The sequence below is a fragment of the Giraffa tippelskirchi genome, chromosome 2, assembly GCF_054371585.1.
Source record: "Giraffa tippelskirchi isolate mGirTip1 chromosome 2, T2T-mGirTip1v1.2.pri, whole genome shotgun sequence".
NCBI classification, from domain to species: Eukaryota; Metazoa; Chordata; class Mammalia; order Artiodactyla; family Giraffidae; genus Giraffa; species Giraffa tippelskirchi.
The window spans coordinates 3,265,165-3,277,060 of NC_137276.1; the positions used below are offsets into that span (position 1 = coordinate 3,265,165).

The 11,896-nt window shown below is 53.2% G+C and overlaps 1 protein-coding gene across 1 annotated transcript in view; it reads right to left on the minus strand.

Moving 5' to 3' along the window:
* The window catches only part of MGMT (O-6-methylguanine-DNA methyltransferase), a 278,608-nt gene extending 267,183 nt beyond the window's left edge, over positions 1 to 11,425 (minus strand). The window contains exon 1 of the mRNA XM_081573015.1: positions 11,351 to 11,425. The gene's annotated coding sequence lies outside the window, so the exon portion shown is untranslated. The remainder of the gene's footprint in view (positions 1 to 11,350) is intronic.
* Between the last annotated feature and the right edge of the window lie 471 nt (positions 11,426 to 11,896).

The following is an 11,896-nucleotide window of genomic DNA, read 5'->3' on the forward strand; positions in this document are numbered from 1 at the left end:
AGCAGTCTCTCCCAGCCACCGCTGGGCCCCGAGTGGGCCTGGGAGCAGAGTGCTGGTCATCCTCTGAAGACACAAAGGGTTGAAGCTCAGAAATGGTGAAAGTTCACAACTTCAGCATTCCTTGCAACCATCCTAAAAATACCCACATGTTTGAGACATTCTGCAGAACCACAACACATACTGTGGTTTCTGGCAAAGTGGCGACCTGGGCGGAACTAAATCGAAGTCTCCCACCTTTATTTACTACATCCCCTCACCGATGGCCACAGGTGTTAACGCGGGCCAGTCTGGTGCAAGTGTGGGCTGGCAGGCTTCCAGGGAGAAGTGCCCTGCTTAGTCCCCAGCTCTGCAGAGACCTCCAAAAATCCTCACGACACCTTAGCATGAAAAGCAGCAAACTGCATCGTTCTGAGGATCCTCGCTAGAGCCCAACAGAATGACCATGCGCTGCTCCTCGGTTCCAGCAGGAGCAGAGGACGAACTGACCCAGGATCGAGAAAAATAAAAAAGCAACAGAAACTCCCAACCAACAAGCTGAGGCTGTAGGCCGGCTCTACAACCCCTCTTCGTGCTTAAGAAACACAATCATTCAGTATTTATTCCAGTCCCACCTCCCAGCTGCCCTCAGGGCCTGGGGCCTTGACTGCTTTCCAGCGGGGTCCGCCCGGCACCAGGATTAACACCAGGCCTGTCCATGGTCCACTGGCCCTCTAGTGTCTTGACCAAATCTGCCAGATTTCCTTTCCAAAACCTCTGGGATCCTGATAATAAGACTTGGGTTTCTGTTCATCCTGTTTCCTTTTATTCTGATACACACATCTTAAGGGATGCCAAGAGCTAAACCTGCAAACAGTCCTATTTTTGAGCACTGATTACCCACTTATCTTTATCTCCAAATGTCAACGTCATATGTAAACCCCTCATGAGTTCTGTGCTTTTGAAGTAACATCATTTAGTCTGCACCTCTCCTTGTATTAGTCAGATCGACCTGCTATAACAGAATATCACATACTAAGTGGCTTAACAGACAGAAATTTATTTTCTCACAGTTCTGGAGACTGGCAAGTCCAAGATCAAGGTTCCAGCTGATTTGATTTCTGGTGAGGGCTCTCTTCCTGGCTTGCAGGCAGCTGCCTGCCGCCTGGTAAGACCAACCTCTCTCTTTTCTTATAAGGCCACCAATCCTACTTGGATTGGGGCCCCTTCTTCAAACCTCATTTATTCTAAATAATCCCCTAACGTCCCCATTTCCCAATACAGGCACAGTGGGGGGTCAGGGCTTCAACATGTGAATTTTAGGGGCACGTTCTGTCCACAGGAACCTGTGTCCTGCATCCTTCGCTGGGCCGTGCATCAGGCAGAAGCCCCACACCAGGCCACAGAGAGTTTCCAAAACAGAATGCCAGCATCAAGAGACAAGAACAATACAAGTCAATCAGAAACCCGAGTGTACGTGTGATGGGCCCAAGGGGAGGAGACATTACAGGGGCTGAAGAGGCTTCCAGAAGGGCGGGGCTGTGGGAAGGATTCAGGGAGAGCCTGGGAGCAGACAGGGTCTATGATCAGGCTGAATCAGAAGAGGATCTCTAGGCAAGAATCTCTGGGGCCTGCCACCCATTCACTCTGAGATCAAAGAGCTGACGTACAGGTTTCTAGAGAAGCTGCCAGAACAAATGTGGAGGGCCTTGGGGCTAAAAGTGGTGCCAACAGGAGCCAAGCAGGCTTGTGTCCCTCTGGGGCCTGGGTGGGAGAGAGGGGTCCCCTTGGAGCATCTCCGCACCCCTGCCTCCAACAGGAGGAGGAGGAAGCGGTCCTCGCTCCCTGGGTCTGCCTGGGTGCCTAGCTTACAGGGCCCCATGGGGCAGCCGTGCTCAGGGACAGAAGCAGGGAGATGGCATGGGGTACACCAGGCAGAAAGGACCCAGGCGGCTGAGGCTGGAGCCAGGCAGCTCCTCCATCGGTGGCGGAGAGACAGGAGACGGGAAAGGTCAACCACCTGAACCCAGAGTCCACGTGGACTTTGCTCTCCACCCCAAGAGACAGCCTCCAACCTGAGAGCTGACAGAGCCGGCCTGGCCCCGCACAGAGAACCTGCCTGTCTTCCAACAGGTGACCCTCCAGACGAGCTCAGCCCCAGGCAGCCCGGTGCCAGGGCCCCGCTGTGCTGAGTCATGCACAGGGCAGCAGTGGGCCCCCAGACAGCAAAATGGAGCAGACACCTGCAGAGCCAGGCCTCGGGTTTTCCCTAAGTAGTAGGATCTTCCACACAAACGCCAGGGCAGGACTGAGGCACATCAAATAGCTGCTTCCACGTCTGAAACCCCTGGAAACATAATTTCTGGCCAATGCAACAAAATATCTCACTAACCTTCTCCAGAATCCATCCCGCCTGGATTGTCCACAGCCATGTGTAAAAGCACCTCGGGCCCAAAGAAGGTCTCTGAGCAAAAAACCTGAACAGTCAGGAGAACACCACGGAGGAAATCAGAACTGTAACCTTAGGAGGCTTTTCTGGCCTGACAAACGGTCCAGAGGAATACTCCTGGGCAGCATCAAGTTCTCAGTCCACAAGGACAGAACAGAGACTCCAGGACACACTCTCATCACACTCACGGCAAAAATAAACAGGTTAGGAACATCTAAGAGGAAGTCTTTAAAGCCTGTACTTTTGTAGGGAAACTGAACTCCTGGTTGTGACTCAGGGCCCACGTGGGTTCAAGCCGGTGGTGGGGCGACAGCGAGCATGTCACCCTCAACCCAGGACTGAATGTGTCCAGGGCTGCCAACCACTCTGCCTGCCTGGGGTCCCCAGTGTCAGCCCGGAAAGTCCCGCATCCCATTAAACCGCTGGCCGCCCAGGACAGACAGAAGGCACAGCTCTCCGGAGCCTGTCCTTCTGGGGGTAGAAGGCGACCACAGCAGTAGTCAGAGGGCTGGATAATGGTGCATTTCAGGAATACTTAATTTTAGAACCTGCATTTGGTTCTAAGTAACTGTTCTTGCAACAAATTTCAACAGCCCCCTGCTGGGCGCAGCCCTCCTCTGGTGGACCCCCCACCCAGCGCTGCCCTCCTCCCCAGCAGCCCCTGCCCCCAGGGTGGCCCGGAGACGGATGGCCGGTGCGGGTCCAGCAATCAGCCCGCGGCCGCCTCGACTCACCATCCATCTGACTCGACAGCTTAATCTGATGATAACACAGTGGTGACAGAAACAGATTCTTCTGCACAATAAAGAATAGCACACACGGGCTTTTCTCGGGATAGCTGGCTAAATTCAGTAACTTTCGGAAATACATCATTTCTGTGCCTCGCCCTTTATTCGAGGAACCTCCACTGGTGTGTGGAAAGCCTCACGAGAAAGGGTCACTGCTCACTTCCAGGACACCGGCTCCTCCGAGTCCCTGTCCCCCCTGTACCATCCCTCCAGCGTGGCAGAGCCAGGCAACAAGTGCGGCACATGGCAATCTCGAGCGGAGTCTGGCTGTGGGCATGTCACTGGGCAGCACCTGTTCCCTCCCTCCCCCACCTCCCCCGACCACGCCCACCGGGACCACCCGGGCCTCCCTCCCTGGCCGCTGCCTCTCATCCTCCAGCGTGGGCTCCCCGGCCACTCGGCCAGTCCACAGTCCATGACCTGCATCTGAGGAGGCTGAGCACGCAACCTGATTGGTAATCTACATTCTGATGTGACTGCACACCCCAGTCTTGACAGTTTCATTGCACGGACTCTGCGACTACCTGCAGGAAAGCACAGGTAACCCCACAGAACGCGGGATGACGATGGGGAGGCCTGTTAATGAGGCTCACTCCTCCCCGCTGACATTTCTGCCTGAATGAACAGGTACAGTAAGGCAGTCTCCCCGCTTCAGAACCCAAATGCCAGGCCCGACAGACAGGGCTGACTCCCCTCCACGGGCAGCTTGCCCCCACTTCCCAGAGGACTGTCTTATGTGAATAAAACACATACACACCAAACGCTGGCTCCTCTCTTTAACAAAGGGGATCCTTAACTCGGGCCTCTCCCCCAACTGTCCCTCCATCACCCACACTCCCCACCAGAAATGCCCCCAGACAGACCCCAAAGCACTAGCCCAACAGACTGCACGTGACAGCACCTCCTGAAATACAGGCGTGTGTCTTTATACCACGCTTGACCCCGAAAAGGATTTCTGACAGCGCCCCTGCTTCACGGCTGCAAAGGCAGCTTGCAGGGTGAATGGGAAACGCCTGCGCTAGTTACAAATAAACCTGGGCTGATCACTCCTGCCCCAGGGCCCTGTGCTGGCCACACACTCACAGGCAAGACAAAGACCCCGAGTGTCCCCCTCAGCAGTGACCTCGAGGACTCCCTGGGACCGACTGGGTGAAGTTCCCAGCAGGCCTTCAAAAAATGTATGAGGGTAACACCACTGCACTGGCCAGAACCTTCTGGAATGCTACTCTATCAGGCTGAACCCGACATGAGGGTAAAGAGACCCAAAAGTAAGGCCCATTTCCCCATCCACACAAAACTCACTGCAGATCAAATTCTGAAAAAGCTCACCTACCAGACCTCATTACCCTTCACGCCAGAAAGTGAAAGTGAAGTCACTCAGTTGTGTCTGACTCTTTGCGAGCCCATGGACCATAGTCTACCAGGCTCCTCCGACCATGGGATTTTCCAGGCAAGAATACTGGAGTGGGTTGCCATTTCCTTCTCCGGGAGATCTTCCTGACCCAGGGATCAAACCCAGGTCTCCCGCATTGCAGGCAGACGCTTCACCGTCTGAGCCTCCAGGGAAGTTCACGCGGGAAGACAGTGTCATATGCTGGGGTTGCTCCTGGTTCCCGGCCATGGCCAGAGTGTCAGAGTCCATGTCTGGTCCTCCAGGAGGTTCTTTCAATTAACAGGTGGCTAAGGTCGAGCCTCCTAAAGTCAGTGACTCGGGGCCGTCAAAGCCAGGCGGTGCCCACTGGGAACACGCTCACTAAGGCCCCCTGCCTGCTCCAGGCCCACACAGCACAAGCCAGCTGTCGGCAAAGCAACCCTGGGCACTCAGGGCTCTGGCTCCTAAGCAGAAGCACCTTGAGGCCAGCCACCTCAACGGTTCCCAAATCATCCACCGTAAAAACTGCAAACAGGCAGCTGGGCAAACCACCTCTTTAGAGACGAAAGGAATTTTAGAAACTTGGCAAATCAGCACCAGGCTTCATGATCCTCCAGACCCAACGAGGGTCCACAGACATGTGTGGATTCAGAGACACAGCAGAGGGGGAGCCCAACCGAGACCCCATCCCCAGTCCCACCTCCACCAGAAACAGCTTTGTGGCTGAGTTAACAAATACCAGCTACGATTATCATTCAGTGTTCTCCATGGGCCAGGCCTGGGTTGACTCCCCCCAGATGGAATTCTCTCCCAGTAACCCACAACAGCCCTAAGAACAACAATGCCATTCTCCTGGGTTTTGGAGAAACCAAGGCTCAGAAGAGGTTAAGTGACCTCACTCAGGTCATAGACAGTAACTAGCTGAACCAGGTCCAAACTGAGTCAGTCTTGTCCCCCGTGGTTACAACCTTAACCCTGTGTACACCCCCCCAAGTGAGGGCTTGGGTAGTGTAAACATGTAAAACTAAGATGCTGATTGGTTGCAGTGGGGTATATGGATAAGAATACTGATTGGATGAGGGGAAAACAAGGATGCTGATTGGACTGAAGTAAAAGACCCTGATGCTGGGAAACATTGAAGGCGGGAGGAGAAGGGGACGGCAGAGGATGAGATGGTTGGATGGCATCACCAACTCAATGGACATGAGTTTGAGTAAACTCTGGGAGTTGGTGATGGACAGGGAATCCTGGCACGCTGCAGTCCACGAGGTCGCAGAGTCGGACACGACTGAGCAACTGAACTGAAAAGCAGGATGCTCACTAGACTGGAGGGGAACAAGGATTCTGTTTGGTTCGTCACCCTTTTTCCAGATAGTCTCATTGTTCTATGAGACTATGGTTCCAAATTCAAATTTCTATCCAGGTCGTGCTTCACGCTTCACTAACAGCCATCTATGACTTTCCGTGCTTACACTCGTCCAGGGGGACCAAGTCCGTGTGATCACGGCCATCCTGCAGAAGAGGAGGCAGCTGGGGGGTAAGCAGCTGCCCAAAGCCACCCACCCAGACATCACCGGAACCCTGCCCGAGGTTCTCCCACCCACAACTCCGGCACTTCATCAGTAAAAATTCAGTTCAGTTCCCCAAAAATGTATTCGGTTGTACATATGGAAGTTAACCCTGACCTGAGACCATAAAAATATTTGTACCCAGAGGGTAAAAAAGACAGGCCAGCCATTCAGAAGGAAAGATGGGCGTGAAATATAATATGGCTGTCCCTGCTTAGCATTTGTTTGTAAAACTAATGCCAAAGTTTTGGTAACATCTGCATCTTCTGTCATAACCACAAGACCGAACACTATAAAGCTAGGATAACATGTCGGGTTTGCAATTCGAAGAGATTCACATGTCTCTGAGGACTTACAAAACCATACACAGATCCATAAGCACAGGCGACTTAGAACAATGATGCCGGCTGCGGGTGGACCCATCTGGGAGGGGAGAGCGGAGCCTGTGTCGGCCAGAGAGCTCTTCTCCACCGAGATAAGGGGGGTGGTGGAGACCCTAAAGACTGCCCTGGAGATGCTCAAACATTAGGGTCCCCTGGCGAGCTTGCAGAAACACAGCCTCCTGGGTTCTGATCCAATAATCATCTCCTTTTTAACCAGCACCCTCGGTAATTCTGAGACCAGCAGGGCTCAGACCACCTCTGAGAAATGCTCTGCTACAGGTCATGAATGTCCCACTTCAAGGGGAGCAACGAAGCCCACGTTTCAGAGGCAGCTCTTCTGACTCCAACAAGAGGGCCGGATCTGAAGGGGACACCCTCAGCCCCTCACAGGCCTTTGGTTTGGGGGGTAACCTGTAGCTCAAAGTTTAAAAAACAAATGAGAGATAACTACTAGTTTTTTTTCTTTTTAATTAAAGTACAACATTTAAATGTCTTGTCCCATATTCTGCCCTGAGATTCAGTTCCCCCTCCCACCCAGCTAAAACCTCTGAACATCCAAGGCTGGAATTGCCCGATCCGTCAATAAGGTAAGAGTTTTCTAAACTACTATCCATATGACTCAATTTGTCAGTAAAAACTGCCACCAGCGCTGTGCTTGCAGAAAAATGTCCATAAATGCATTATTGCGACTGGCAGATCGATGTCTATAATAAAAACAAATAGATTTAACAAGTGCTGGCTTTTACGAGTCGTGCCATTGGTGGACTGCGCATTCAGTTTCACCCCTAGACTTCTGGGAATGGGCAGCAGAGCCTGGCTGATACTCTGCTGACTTCACAAGTGTTCCAGGTAGGAAATTATTCTAACAAGAAAATTTTCCAAGTAGGAGAGCAAGCATGCTAGGCGTTTATTGCTCTCTCACAATTCGTCTCATGGCCACACACATACACACATGACAACAAATTTAACAACACTAAGAAAATGTTTCTGCAGAATTTGTAACTGGTTTTATCACAGCTGTGTCACAGGCCACATGAGTTTACTCCAGGTTGGGGAGATGGGGTATACCAAGAGGACGTGAGGCCTGGCGACCCCTACTCCTCTGCTAAGCCTTCAATCTAACTGAAAACAACTTGTGGTATCAGAAACAAGTGTCCACATGGCCACTTAGCACACAGCCAAGGATGTCACAGGCTTCCTAGGTGGCCTGAGTAGAAAAGAACCCGCCTGCCGATGCAGGAGACATAAGAGACACAGGTTTGATCCCTGGGTTGGGAAGATCCCCTGGAGCAGGAAATGGCAACCCGCTCCAGTATTCTTGCCTGGAGAATCCCATGCTCAGAGGAGCCTGGTGGTCTGCAGTCCATGGGGTTGGAAAGAGTCAGACATGACTGAAGCGACTTAGCGCACACACACACACACAGGATGTCATTGTTGTGTCAGTGGCCCCTGGGGCAGCCTATGTGTTTAGATGTTCAGCTGGAGCAGGCATCATGAGGGTGGCAGCCACAGACCGGCTTAACTGCCAAGGATTCCGAGCACTCTGACATGACACTGTCTGTGACCCATTTATACATGAGCCACGTCTGCCAAAACCACTCTGGTTCCTTCAAAGGTTACAAAATGTCACAAAAATGCTTCATTCCTTTCCTTAAGTGATTCATTTTAACAGTGATATAAAGGAGTAAGACATTCACTGGATCCCATATATTCTTGACGTGGCTTTCACCAAACCTTACAACCCTCCTACATAGTAAGTTTAAGTGTTGCAGTTCATGGGGTTGCAAAGAATTGGATATGACTTTGTGACTGAACAACACTGTTATTTTAAGAAAATTTAAAAGAAAACTAGACTATTTCTTCCCACTGACCAGCAGATAAGCAGCAGTTACCCAAATGCCGCAGAACACACATCTTGCAGTATTTTGTCTCCAACGGTGGATGTCAAACGTTCATCTACCGAAGCCGAATACAGGGCTTCCCTGGTAGCTCAGTGGTAAAGAATCCACCTGCCAGTGCAGGAGATGCAGGTTCAATCCCTAGATTGGGAAGATTCCTGGAGAAGGAAATGGCAACCCACTCTATTATTCTTGCCTAGGAAATCCCATGGACAGAGGAGGCTGGCGGGCTACAGTCCATGGGGTCACAAAGAGTCAGACATGACTTAATGACTAAACAACAACATGCCCAAGTCAGGCCTCCAGAGCTAATGGAGTGGGAAAACTGATGTCAAACAAGTGAAAACTAGCCACCCCGCAGAGCTCAAACCTCCTTCCCTCACCCAGATAAACCACGAACACTTTCAGACCAAGAATGGGCACTGGCTTGGTTCATTTACCATGAGTACATATGAAAAGGTCACTTTATTCCAATGGTAATACTGGGTTGGCCAAAAAGCTCATTTGAACATTTTTTTGGCCAACCCAATATTGTATGTTTATATGTCTCTGATTTTTAAATCTTCAGGTTTCATTTAAGTGATAATCTGTGGTAAGACCCAAGCTCGTTCAGCTAACAGTTGTACCAGAAACTACGCAGGAAACAGGGGTCAGAGGGGACTGTGACAGGAGCCAAAGGAGCCCCAGACACAAGCCTCAAGCACCCAGAGGTCCCACAGGATGTCAGAAGCCTCGGGGAAAGTGGCCAGAAAAGAGGAACTTTACACTGAGGCCAGGAAGGCAGGCAGGGTCAGAGTGAAAACAAACCTGGCGATAACGTTAACAGATCACTGCTGGCAAAGTGAGTGAAAGTGACAGTCTCTCAGTTGTGCCCAACTCTCTGCGACCCCATGGACTACACAGTCCATGGAATTCTCCAGGCCAGAATACTGGAGTGGGTAGCCTTTCCCTTCTCCAGGGGATCTTCCTGACCCAGGAATCGAACCGGGGTCTCCCGCACTGCAGGCGGATTCTTTACCAACTGAGCTATCAGGGAGGCCCAGGGAGAGGATTTACTGGCAAAGAGAATTCAGAAATCACTGTTTTGCTTCCTGCTTTTCCTACAAAGGAGAATATAAGCTGAAAATGGCATTGCTGCCCCCCAAAAAGGGAGTTGAATACAACAGTCTTGGTTTGAATCACTGGCCTCTAAATGTTTGTCCTCTGCAAAATAAGGATAAAGACAATTTGGAAGTTTATTAAAAAATACTGAGAACTGCAAACTGTTTGGTGTTTCTGAGAAAGCAGGAGGAGAGGCCTGGAGGAGGAAGTCCATAGGAATGCTCTTCCTCAGGCCTGCCTCCCCCTCCTCCTCGCAGGAAGGATGGAGGGGCCCTGAATGAGACACCAGTAAGGGAAACCGTGGAAGTGCAGGCCTGAGCTGAAGATAAGGCCCAGGTGAGGATCCACTGGTACTCAAGCGAGACCAGAACAGACTGGAAAAGAAAGGTTTAAGAACCTTCACAGCTGAACAAGAGTAAGACGTTAACCACTGTGTCCACCCCTGGGGCTTTTATTTCTTTAAACCTGGATCTCCAACAGTGAGGTCTTTTTAAAGCAGCATCTAATAACACTAGTTAGGTCTAGTTTGTGTGATACAGATTTGTTTTAATGGAAAGAATGCTCACTGAGAAAAGTACCTTCGTATAGCTCTGCCCTTGAGGCCTGCTTCACCCTGCCCCCAGACTGTAGGAGACATGACTCTCCCACTCAAATCCGAACTCAAACCAAGAATCCAAGGAGAAGTGAAACGCCTCCCAGAGCCAGGCCAGCTCTCCTCGCAGGCTCTGGACCTCAGCAAGTGTGGACTTGGTGTCGCTGCCTCCTGGGACAAGCTTGAGTTAACAGGTTATCAACCACCAGCTGGGTGTGGGAGGCGGCAGCTCTGACATCCTTTTCCTAAAGACGTTCGCCCCCAGGGTGTGCTAAGCTTTGTGATGTCTTCTCTACCTCCCTGAGTGTTTTCTGCACTGGGGGACTCATAAGAGCAACACAGCCCCCGCCCAGCATCACGTCCTGAGCTGGGAGATGAAGAGGAGCACCTGGCTGAGATACTCTGAGGGAGGGAGCCGAGTTAAAGGCCAGTCTAACCCTTAGCTCTTTATGTTCAACAACTCCATGTTCTTCTGCAAATAGCAGCGGTGACCCTTCTCTGGGCAAATAAGTCTCCCTCTGCCTGATGACCATCCACCCAACCCAGCCAAAGCTGTGCTCACGAATACAAAACGTGCTTCCAGAACAAAATCAGCCAGGAGCTGAGACACGGAGAGAAAGACCACGCTTAGCTTCATCATGAGCGCAGGGAGTGAGGAATACAGTTGAGAAATGCCCTGCTGTGTTTATTGCCTACTTGGGAATTACCATGCCCAGTGTATGTGGCTCTCAAGCTTCCACCTGGTCACTCCACGTGTTAGTGTTTACAGACGCAAATAAGGGCACAGTGTATACAAAGACCAGCCCTCCTCTCACACCAAGGAACAGGACGTGAGAGCTCTGCACGGGCGGTTTGCTAAGGGCCTCCCGGAAGCTTCCTGGGAACAGAAGGCTGGGGAGCAGTGCAGAAGAGGAGGGCTTTGCAGGTGTTGACCAACTAGAGGTTTGGCAGGAGCAGCACAACTCCCAGGCCAGGCCACTGTCATCCTACTTGGTGGAAGAGCCCCAGGCTGGGAGAAGGCTGGGTACCCCTGGGCACACCTGGTCGCTCCTGGGGCCAGCAAGGGGCGGCTCGAGGTCCGAGCGGGCCCCACCACCATGGCAAGGGGGGACGGGGGGAGGGCCCGGAGGACCACTGGGGGTGTACTGCCCCACGGGCTGCAGACGCCTGCTCTCCCCGGGAAGAGCCCCGAACTTTGGCGGGAGGTGACCCAGACAACTCACCGCGCTGCCTAAGCCGCCAACCGCAAGGAGCTCAGAGCACAGGACCACGCAGCGCCGAGGGAGCGCGGGAAGCCCGGGGGACGGACGCGGGGCGGGGGCGGGGCTGAGGCCTGGGGGCGGGGCCTGGCAGAGTGCTAGGGGCCCGCGCGAGCCGGGATTCGGCGGAAGCGCGGCGGGGACGCGGAGGGGCGGGACCAGGCCGAGGCTGGGGGCGGGGCCCAGGGCGGGGGCGGGGCCTGGGCGCGAGGGCCGCCGGACGGGACGCGCACGGCGAGGGGGCGGGGCCTCGGCGGCGGGGGCGGGGGCCGAGAGTGACGGGGCGGGGCCGAGGGTGGGCCCCCTCCTCCCTGCCGGCGCGCGCCTGGCCAGGTAGGAGCATGCGCGGTGCGGCGGCGGCGTCAGGGCCCACACCGAGCTCTGCGCAGGCTCGCTGGCCGGGTGGCGCCGCCTGGCCAGGTTCCTGCCGGCTGGCTGCTAGGCCGGCTCCATCCTCTCTTCCAGGGCCTCTCGATCACTTTGCTGGTCCTTCCTACCCGGCAAGTGCTG